Source organism: Pteropus medius, unplaced genomic scaffold (assembly GCF_902729225.1).
Source record: "Pteropus medius unplaced genomic scaffold, Ma_sr-lr_union100, whole genome shotgun sequence".
NCBI classification, from domain to species: Eukaryota; Metazoa; Chordata; class Mammalia; order Chiroptera; family Pteropodidae; genus Pteropus; species Pteropus medius.
The window spans coordinates 413,548-424,024 of record NW_024356335.1 but is presented as its reverse complement, the minus strand read 5'-3'; the positions used below and the strand labels follow the sequence as shown (position 1 = coordinate 424,024).

The 10,477-nt window shown below is 42.2% G+C and overlaps 1 protein-coding gene across 7 annotated transcripts in view; it reads left to right on the top strand.

Annotated features, from left to right (window-relative positions):
• Positions 1 to 825: 825 nt before the first annotated feature.
• STRBP (spermatid perinuclear RNA binding protein) overlaps positions 826 to 10,477 on the top strand; it is a 113,661-nt gene continuing 104,009 nt past the window's right edge. For 5 of the 7 annotated variants that reach the window (XM_039861492.1, XM_039861490.1, XM_039861488.1 and 2 more), the window contains exon 1: positions 832 to 987. The gene's annotated coding sequence lies outside the window, so the exon portion shown is untranslated. Of the gene's footprint in view, positions 988 to 10,477 lie in introns of all 7 variants that reach the window. The other 2 variants (XM_039861484.1, XM_039861487.1) reach the window with 2 other exon arrangements.

The following is a 10,477-nucleotide window of genomic DNA, read 5'->3' as shown; positions in this document are numbered from 1 at the left end:
ACCCAACTATAAGGAGGTGAGAGAGGCCTGGCCCGAAATTCAGTTCCAGGGAGGTCCATTAGAGGTGGGAGAAGAGGTGGTTTACTAAGGTGCAACTTCTGTTCAGTGCCTCCTATGAGCTAGAATTCACACGCAGTGTCTTTTTCCATCTTAAACTGGAATTATCGTCCCAGTTTCCTCGACCAGGAAACTGAGGATCAGAGTGGTTCTGTAATCGGTCAAGGTCACACAGCTGTTAAGTGTAGTGGGCAGAGGCTGGGATCCAACCGTTTAACCCCACTGGCCTCCCCCAGTCCTCCACCTGGGGAGGCACTGCGGCACTTACTCAGTTTGCGTAGCCGCTGGGGTTGTAGGGAACCCCGCTCTGGGGCGTGAGGCCGAGGAGGCCGGCTCGCGGAGGCCGCGGGGAGCCGCTCCCAGATTCGGAAGTTACGAAGTTTCCGTTCATTTCGCTTGCTTCCCTGCGCGGCACGTCCCCACTCCGCAGCAGTTACGCCACTAGAGCAGCGGGGCTCAGGTGCTGCAGCGGGGCGGGAGCCTGGCGCCGGGAGGAAGGCGGGGACGCAGTTTACGTAAGCGTCCGTTCACAGGTGCATACGGCCGCCACTAGCTTGTGCTCCCTGCGCGCTCCCAGGTGCGCAGTTGGCGCAGGCGGCGGCGCGGCACGGCGGCGGCGGGCGCTGGCCGGAGCTCTCAGGTGCGGCAGATTGCGCGTGGAGGGGGCGCGCGGCGAGCGAGGGGGCGGGCTTTCCGTTCCCCAGCAGCCGCGGGGCCCGCCCCCCGGCTCGGCCAATAGGCGCGCTCGGCGGCGTCACGTGCTCGCCGCCGCCGCCGCCGAAGCGGAGACCGGAGCCGCGAGCGCCACCAGGGCAGCAGCCGCCGCAGCCGCCGCCGCTGGGCTGAGGAGCCAGAGACGCGGGCTGACGAGGTGGCGGCGGCGGCGGAGCGGGAGCGGGGACCGGGCGCGGGCCGAGCGCGGCGGTGCGGGTAGGCTGCGGCGACGGGGCAGGCGCCTGCGCGGCGGGCCGTCCCGGGCGGGCGGCGGTTAAGGCGGCGGTTGAGGCGGTTGGCGGAGCCGGCCCGGGCCCCGCATTGTTTGTTGTGCGTCCTTAGCAGCGGCGGCAGCCGGGGCGGAGAGCAGGGAGCAATCCCGGGCCCCGTGGCTCTGGCATTGTGGCCGCCGCCGCTGCGGTGCCCCGGCCGCTTCGGGCAAGGGCAGCCTTCCTCACCTTCGAGGAGACGGGGTCCGGCCCCGAGCGAGGGGAGGGCGTGGACAGTGTGGGGGGGACCGGCGCTGGGGAGTCTCGGTAAGCTAGAGGGCGAGGGGTTCTGGGCAGGTGTTGATGATTGGGGCAGGGGCCGGGGGAGAAATTTCGGGGAGCAGCAGTGCGTGGACAGATTTGGGGAGAATGAAGGGTGGAGGAATCCAGCCCAGTGGAGGGTGGAGGGCCCCGGGGCGGCAGGTTCAGGGGCTTATAAATAGGGGCGAGCGCGAGAGGACCTGATGATCATCCGAGGGTGGGGGCAGCGACGGGGTTCCGATGACGTGAGGAGATTCTGGGGAGAGCGGTGAGGCAAAACGCGACGAACTTGGAACATGATCTGGGGATGAACGAAGAGACCTGGTTGAACAAAAAGTGATAAAGGCAGGAGTGGGAAGCAGCAGCAGAAATAATAACTGATCCAACGAGTTAAGAAAAATGCAGGGGGGGGAATGATGGGCGTGAAACGTGGAAGGAGAAGGAGCAAGAGTGTGGTGACAGGGTCTAGTGGTGGTGATAGGAAATGGAGGGTGCAAGAAGGAAGATAAGGTGTGTGAGGGCATTCTGTAGATGTCAGGACGTAATGGTGGATGGGCGACGGGGATGACGTCTCACAGGATTTACGTAACACGACACGCAACGAGGATATTTGAAAGAAAACGGAGGGCGTTCCGGAAGCAGTGATTAGCCGGACATACGACGGAACTTTGATGGGAACCCAGGCTCGATTTGATAACGCCAGCGAGGGCGAACAGTCCTGAGCTGTGACTGCAGATTGTGGAAGGAACAAGTTTTATTGCCAAGTGTGGGAGGGAAGTCAGAAGAAGGAAATAAGAGGATGGGCGGTGTGTCTGCGATGAAACCGGTTGAGGGAGGCAGTAGGGCAGTGGCAAAGCCAGAGCAGGGCTGCACACAGTGTCTGGAGTACGATATGGAATGGAGAGAAACAGCCTCAGGGTGCCAGATTCTGTCCCATTGGTTGGAAAGATAGGCTGGGCCCGGCAGGAAAGGTGGAAATGTGAAGCCAAAGAGTTTAAAATATTCTAGAGCAGGATGGAAGAATGCATAGTTCCTATAATGGGATGGTCAGGGTGGGGATGTGTGTGGGTGCATCTGTGACTAGAAGGGATAGGTGTATATTGGATAGGGGTAGTGGGGGGAGTAGGATGCCCTTAGGTCAGGAATCGACTATTCAGGTGGAGAAAATTAGGAAAAAGGTTGCTTGAAAGCCTGGAAGGATCAGGGTTGCCAAAGTGTTGAGAGAGATTGGAAAACTGAGTCTTGGGAGATTAAAGGGGCCAAAATTTTTAGGTCATTGAAAGTATAGGAAGGGCAGAGTGCAGAAGTTGGAAAAAAATACTAAAGGGAAGGGATTAAATTCCAGATTTAGAGGAACTGAAGAGTGTGTGGGGGAGTGCGTGTGGATCATGGAATGATGTTAATGGAAAATGGAGGACATTAAGCTCTGTACTGTATCTGAAAGTTCATGCTTCTAGGATCAGAGAGATCATGAAGCTTGATTTTAGTTCCAGAACCCAGTGAATGGGGAAGGGATAAGGGAGGGCTGAGTACACATTCCTAAGTTTGGAGGAGGTATGTGATGGGATATCGGCCTAGCACATTGGTCTGATGAGTGGGCAGATAGAAGGGTCATACACAGTCATGAAGAGTACACCAAGAGTGAGTAGAAATAGGATTGCAGCAGGTGCAGGGCAGATGTCTTAGTGAAGATACTGTAAGAGAGCAGGGCTCTGCGTCGGTAGCGTTGAAGGGCTGTGTATTAGGGCGGAAGGGATACCTTGGTGCAGTGTCTAAGATACCCTGGTGCTTTCTGGGTAATGGGGCAGTTTTCAGACATTGAGTGATGTAATATCTGAGTCCTGTGCTAGAGGCAGAGATAATGTACATCCAGCACCTAAAAATGACAGGAATGGAGCTCTTCGATTCTCTCTTTCAGCATGTAAAAACTGATCCTGGGATGTTGGCTTTTTCTCCCAAATAGTAAAATTTAGTTCAAGGCTTTTGGATTTTCTGGTACTTTGATTTGAGTCAGAGTGTAGTGTTAGCTTTATTGAGGAAAGACCTCTGGGGTTATATGGACATATGGCCATCAGCTTGCCAAACACATAGGAAATAACCTTTAGCGGTCTGAGTACAGATATTTTTCATTGCAGGTCTCATTCAGTGTTCTGTAGCTTGTGTTAGATTTTTTGAGGCTTGAAAGGATTAAGAAAACTGCTTTGAGACTGCCTCAGTATGCAGGGTTTTCTAGAGTCTTGGAAAATGTTTTCTCTGATTGTTGAAAATTTAGTCTTGTCTGATTTTTCAAAAAAAATTTCACCATGTTGCAGAAATAACATCAATTATTGCTTTGTGGGCTTCATGTAGTTTATAATGTGGTACCTAATATTTCAAATACAAGGTCCACTTTGGTACCTTGGGAAGCTTTCTGGGTTGATTTGTTTTCTTTTGTCAATTTTGGAAGTATCTTAATGTAGCAATTGTAAGTTCAAATAATAAGTTTGAGTGGAAGTGGGAATCTTGCCTAAACATAATAAAGGCTGAGCAGAATACCACATTTTAAGCGATCTGAATCTGTAAATATAAATATTTAAAAATAAACTGGAAGCAAATCATTTTAAAATCCAAATTTGAAGTCTATCACGAAGGCAACAAAATAATGCTCTGAAGGCATGCTATAAGGTTTTATTTTTGGAGGGAAAGGTTTTTAGAGTATAATATGCCTTTGATTGAAACTCTTAGCAGCATTTTGAGATTTAATTTATGTAAAGAATAAAATTATAAGGATAATGTCTGCCCCTTTGGCTCCCTGGCAGAGAGTTTGAGCAGTAGGGTATAAGATGAATAGAGTGACCTTCAAAAATACTCTCCAATATGGTCATTGTTTCCTCTTGCATTTTTGAAGTCCATTGTGTTAGTTCACTTTATTGATTTGGGGCAAGCAGTATTTACTTGCTCAGAATACTCAATTCTGACATAGTGTCCTGATCATTTGTATTGTTCTGTGAAATTCTATGGTTTGGGATAATTTGTAGGCACTTGAAAATATTATCCTAAGTTTATGAACCAAGGAAAGAAGGTGATTTAGACTTTGTAGGCTAAATAATTGGGTCTGGTTTTATTTTCACTGGGGCTTGCTGGACAAGAAACTTAATCCCTTTGTGCTTGTTTCTTCTCCAGAAACCTGACTCTTTATCTACCTCTCATGAGAATTGAGATGGTTTATATAAAACAAGTTTAAGTCTTTCAGGAAGATTAGGCCTGTGTAAATATGGGGAATGTTTTTTCTTTAGTTCCTTTTTTTCCATTTAGCCTAGTCAGATAATAATTAGTACTTCAGATTTTGCCATTAAGTGGATTAATTTGTAGTGAGAAACATGGATAGAGATGAAACTTCTGTGAATATCAGAGATGTCTGCAAATTGAAGTTTGTTCATTCTTTGCCCCAGTGTCTGCTTCTGTTTCTTGTTTCATTTCTGCAGCTGAGTGTTGGTGTCTATTTGAATTCTTGAGTGGAGCAGAAGCTTGTGAGAGGTATTCTGAGTTCTAGCTTTAGCCCAAGATTATTTCTAAGCCTGAATTTGCAGAAGAGGGTACTTCTGTCACTCAGTGAATTCAGTTCTTAAATCGGGAATAATAAATATAATGTATTTTAATATGTATTTTGCAGAAAATTGTATTTAATATGTTTTTTGCAGACTAATTCTAAGTGACAAACATAAAAATAGAGCTACCCCTTTCCTGAAAAAGGAAAATTTATCCTTTTTTAAATTTATTGAATACTTTTTCCTTTTTTCAATTAATTCCCCATCCATATGATATTTCCAAGCCCATTGACAAGTTATGCTCTATTTAAGGAGGAATGATTTTTTAAATGCTTTTAAATATTGTGTTTGGTTTATTAGTTGTAAAAAGCTTCCAGATGCTGGTTATGATTGATATTGCAAAAATGTAAATAGTAAGTTGCTTTATTAGACATTAATTTGCTTGAGCTTGGTACCCAGCCGTGATAGTAGTCTTTCTGTGCTAGCTGATCTACTCTTAATAGTTTACTCTCTTATATAATGTGTTTGGATACCGTTACTCTTCTTACTGCTCTTCTGTTTTTCATTCCCTATATTGGAAAATTGGTTGTTTTAAAAAAATTTGTTTAGCTGTAGAAAATCTGTTTCTGACAGGTAATTATGAGAGACTTCATAATCCAGTCTAATTTTAGAAAACTGTTTACTGAGAGATGTAAGTTAAATTTCTGTGTCAGTCAAAATAGAAAGGAATAAGATATGAGGCCAGATTAATGCTGATAAAAATATTAAAATATTTGAGCCTGGAAGATCTACAAATCTTTAACTTTTAGGTCTTGCATTAAATAGTGAAGGTAAGTAAGTGACTTGATTTATTACTTTCATATCTAATTTGAATGATTTCTTGTCCTAAGAGTCCTTTAAGTGTATTACTTTTGAGAAGTATGGTTTCTGTCACACAAAAGACATTGCATATATATGTGTTGTTGATGAATGAATCAATCTTAGAGTTTAGTTATTTCATATTCACATTCTCTTAACTTCTGACATAAGTAACACTATGTAGAATGTCTGCTTTCTTTAGTTAACTTTAGCACAATTCAAAAAGGTACAGTTGATTATATCAATAATAAAATCACAGCCTTGCATCGTGTGACTTCATGGTTGATTTCCATTTGAAAAGCGAGAATTCTGCAGCAGGTTGTGTAATAAATTCTGAGGCATTTCTGGGTCATGGATAAGATATAGTTTCTTACTGCACCTGCAGAATTTCCTGTTCTTTGCAGTTTTCCAGGTGCCAGGGCATTTCACAATATCCTATTGAGAAGATCAGCATTTTGTTTATGAATTGAAGTTAACCGTATTAATACTATTGACATAAAGCAAATAGTTATTGTTCTAAAAGACTAGATTTTTTAAAGTATGCCTTTTGACCTGTTTTGCCAGTTTAATTCAGCAGACATGCATTGTCTTTAGGTTCAAAGGCATGTTTTGTTCTGGACCTGAGATATCTTAGTTGGTGCTAAATAATATTTTTTGAGTAAAGAATAGATCATTCTCTAAATAAATTTATCGGTCCTTAAGGTGAAAATGGAGTCTATAACTTTGGTTACCTGTGTTCAGTCAGCCTCACTGAAAATCAATACACTTTAAGACAGGTAGGTAGCGACCTGATAAAGAAGTGGTTTGTTTTTAAGTAAGGTGGAGGCAGTTCATTCTTATGATGTTTCTAATTCCAAGTAAATCTGAAACTCCTCAAACATTGCACCTAATCATAGACTTTTGTACAACTTAGGCAGCCTACATTTTAATCTAATGAAGTATTGGGTACTGGGTAGCTCTCGACTTAAGTAACTCTGGACAACTCAGTTTTAGTTAGCAAAGCTAGTGAGCTAGAGGGGAAGGGTATTAGAATTTTGATAATGTAGGTTAGCAGCTGGAGAGAATAAACATCTGGAACTTGTAGTATGCATATTTTCAGTTTTTGAAGTAAGCTTTAAATAAGCTTATAATGTCAAGGTTAGCATGAAAGAACAGATATCAAACATTAGTGATGAGGCTTTTAAAAATATGGTATCTTAAAAATAAGTATTAGCTGTGATGCTTTCTGATATGCTAGCTCTGTTATAAATGTGGAACTATACAAAATTGGCTTTTGAAATTGGTCCGTATTATTGTTTAGTAGTGTCCTTTATTTCTAGAGCTTAGGGTTCACATACTTGGACTTTGGTTCCTATGATAGCTGTGTAATGTAGGTGAATAACAGTATTACATTTGGAGAAACGAGGCACCGAGAGTTGTCTCTAGAACAGAGATAGGTACCCTTTCAGATGCTGTATCTCAAGTTGCTGTTAGTCTCCGGATTTGGCAAGGAAGTTGATGGCTGGGCAAATTTAAAACCTGCCTCTTTTAGTCAAGCCCTTCAGTACAAGTCTTTTCAAGGTCTGCCTGGAATAATGCTTGTCCTTCCTAGGAAGCTCAGTCCTAGGATTATGTAACAGTAATGAATCTGAGGAAAAGATCTAGCCCTTGGTGGAGTCTCCTCATAGGTATGCCCAGGATGACTGTATACTCCCTGGATTGCTGTATTGGCTACTAGAATCATGTTTTTGACAGTGGAAGACTTGGTTTGGAGATCTAATACTGCTATTTACTGCTTGTAGATCTCTCTCCTAATGTGTAAAATTCGAATAAAACCTCTAATTTACAGAACAGAGTTACAATGAGGATTAAAGAAGATAAGAAAATTGTAAGCTTTGAAGAACATAACATTTTTTTGAAGGGAGGATTGAGCAGAAATTAAAGGTAGTCTTTGGAGTAATAAGAAAATTTGACTGGGAAGGACCTGGGTTTTTATTTTTTATCATGGCACTTTAAAATGTACATAAAAGAAAAGTACCGTGAACTTTCACATACCCGTCAACCAGCTTCAACAATTACCAGCATTTGCTGCTCTTGTTTTATCTGTCCCTCACTCGCAATGACTTTTTGTTGTTGGTTTTGCTGGTGTATTTACAGCAAATCTTGAGCACCATATACTTTCATCCAAAAAGTACTTCAATATGTATTTCCAATAGATAAGAACTAAAGGAAATGTAACCACAAAACTTTTAATCCCCTAAAGTAACAGTTTCTTATCTAATACTCAGAAGGAGATACATTGAAACATAGCTGTACCACTCACCAGCTTTGTGCATTAATCAAATTACTAGCTCTCTCTGAGCTTCTAGTTCCTTATCTGTAACAAATATAATACCTTATGAAGTTATTTTGACCTTAAATGAAATAATATATACAATGCCTAATACAAAAGTTCTCAGTAAATGACCCAGCCTCTCTTCTGAGCTTCCTATGGCATGTGAATTCGAATTTTGGGTTGTCATCCACCCTTCTTTAGTATTACAAAGAGTAACAGTACTCTGGAATTATTGCCTACTAACCTAGTGAAATTTCTCTTCATTGGACTATTTGACTCCTCTAGTGAAATTCTATAGCAGTTGGAATCATATTCATTATCCCCTTCTCTCTTGCAACATCATTTTTCTCCTGTCTGCTGGCTCATTTCAGTCAGCATACATCTATATTTTTAAAATAATCCTTTATTGACTGACCACACTTTCTCTTCTAGCTACAGTCCAGTTTCCCAACTTCTTGAAAAAGTTGTCTCTACTCATCTCTAGTTCTCCTGTTCTCTCCTGAACCTACTCTAACGAGACTTTGAACCCCATCACTGTACTGAGACTGCTTTTGTCAAAACCATCAAGTTTAATTCTTACTTAACCTATTAGCAGCATTTGGTGCAGTGGATGCATCCTTCCTTGAAATACTTTCTGTGCTGGTTTCTAGGACACCACACTCTGCTGTTTTTCATTCTACCTCCTTGGCTTCTTCTCAATCTCCTTTGTTGCGTCTTCCTCATTACTCTTACCTCTTAATACTAGACTACCCCATGGGACCTCTGCCCTTTATTCTCATTCCCTTGGTGATCCTATCTAATCTCATGGTTTCAATACCATGTACGTGTGGAGTCCTAAATTTTTTTAAAATTAAAATTATTGGGGTGACATTGGTTAATAAAACCAAATAAGTTTTAAGTGTTCAACACTACGTCATATGTATATCGTATTCTGTGTTCACCATCCAAAGTTAAATTTCCTTCTGTCACTAAATAGTTGACTCTCTTTACCCCTATCTACTACCTCTTCCTTCCCTCCTTCCCTCTGGTAACCACGAATCCACTGTCTGTGTCCATGAGTCTCTGTTTATTTGTCATGTTTGTTTGTTGCTTTCAGTTTTATAACTCACGTATGAGTGAAATCATATGGTTCTCATGATTCCTAAATTTTTATCTCTGAAACTCCAGGTTCATATATTGTATTGTCTACTTTGACACTTCAAATTTTATTGGCATCTCAAATTGAACTTGTTCCAAACCAAACTCCTGAGCTTTATTTTATCCTTTCTCATCTTCCCTTTGGTCCTTGTTGTCTTCCGTGTCATAATAAATAGCATCTTCCTCCATCTTTTGCTCAGGCCAAAATTTAGAATCATCTTTGACTTCTTCTCACACATACCACATCTGACCCAACAGGAAATCTTGAAAGTTCTATCGTCAAAATATATCCAGATTCTGACTGCTTTTCATCACCTTTACTGATTAAAGTCTGCATCAGCTCTTCTGAATGATCGTAATAGCCTTTTTTGTTGTTGTTGTTCTTGCCCCCCTCCCCTTTAGTCTGTTCTCAATACTGTTGCAGGAAAGATCCTTTCAAAAGGTAAGTCAAATTTTGTTTCCTTCTGGTCAGAACCCTCCAGTGATACGCCATCTTGCTTAGAGTAAAAGGCCAAGTCCTATCAAAGGCTTTACGTGCTTGGATCCCTTCTTTTTTCCCTCTCTGACCTCATTTCTTTTTTTTTTCGCTTACTCCATTCTGGCCACAGTAGCCTTCTTGCTGTTTCTTTAACATGCCAGGCACATTGCCCGTTTCAGGTCTTTTACATTTGATGTTTGCCCTGCTTAAGAATCCTGTTTCTCAGATATACATGGCTCCATCTTTTCCAGGTCTTACGCATCTCTCCCCTTCCCAGTGAGACCATCCCTTACTGCCCTTTGAAATGGCAGCTCCTCTGTTTCTGGTTGTCCCTGTGCTCCCTTTTCTACCCTCTTGTTCTTCATATCACTTAAACCATTTAGCTTATATATATTTTGCTATTTTATTTTGTTTATTGCCTTTTTCCCTTCTTAAGCTCCATTAAGGCAAGGATTAATGTTGGGTCTGTATTTTGTGGATTCTAAGCACCTAGAACAGTGCCTGGCAGTGCCACTAAATATGCACTTGCGTATTTGTTGAATGAATTGTTCTTTTATTAGCTGTAGTCTATTACTTTGTAAAGAATGTTATAGCTGTAGTGTTTTAGTTGGAATTTTGTTTTTTCCTATGGAATACTGTGCACCTTGAAGTCTTTATGATATATTCCTGTTTCTCTTCTTCATAAGCATCCTTTCTCAAGACTGATAAGAGGTTTTATTATTAATTTATTCATCACGATTTTGAGTCATTATTATGTGTATAATCTGTGTTGCATTGGGGGATACAGATAAAGTATACATAGACTTTGACCTTTAAGAGCTTATAGTTTATTGGGTGTGTGTGTGTGTGTGTGTGTGTGTGA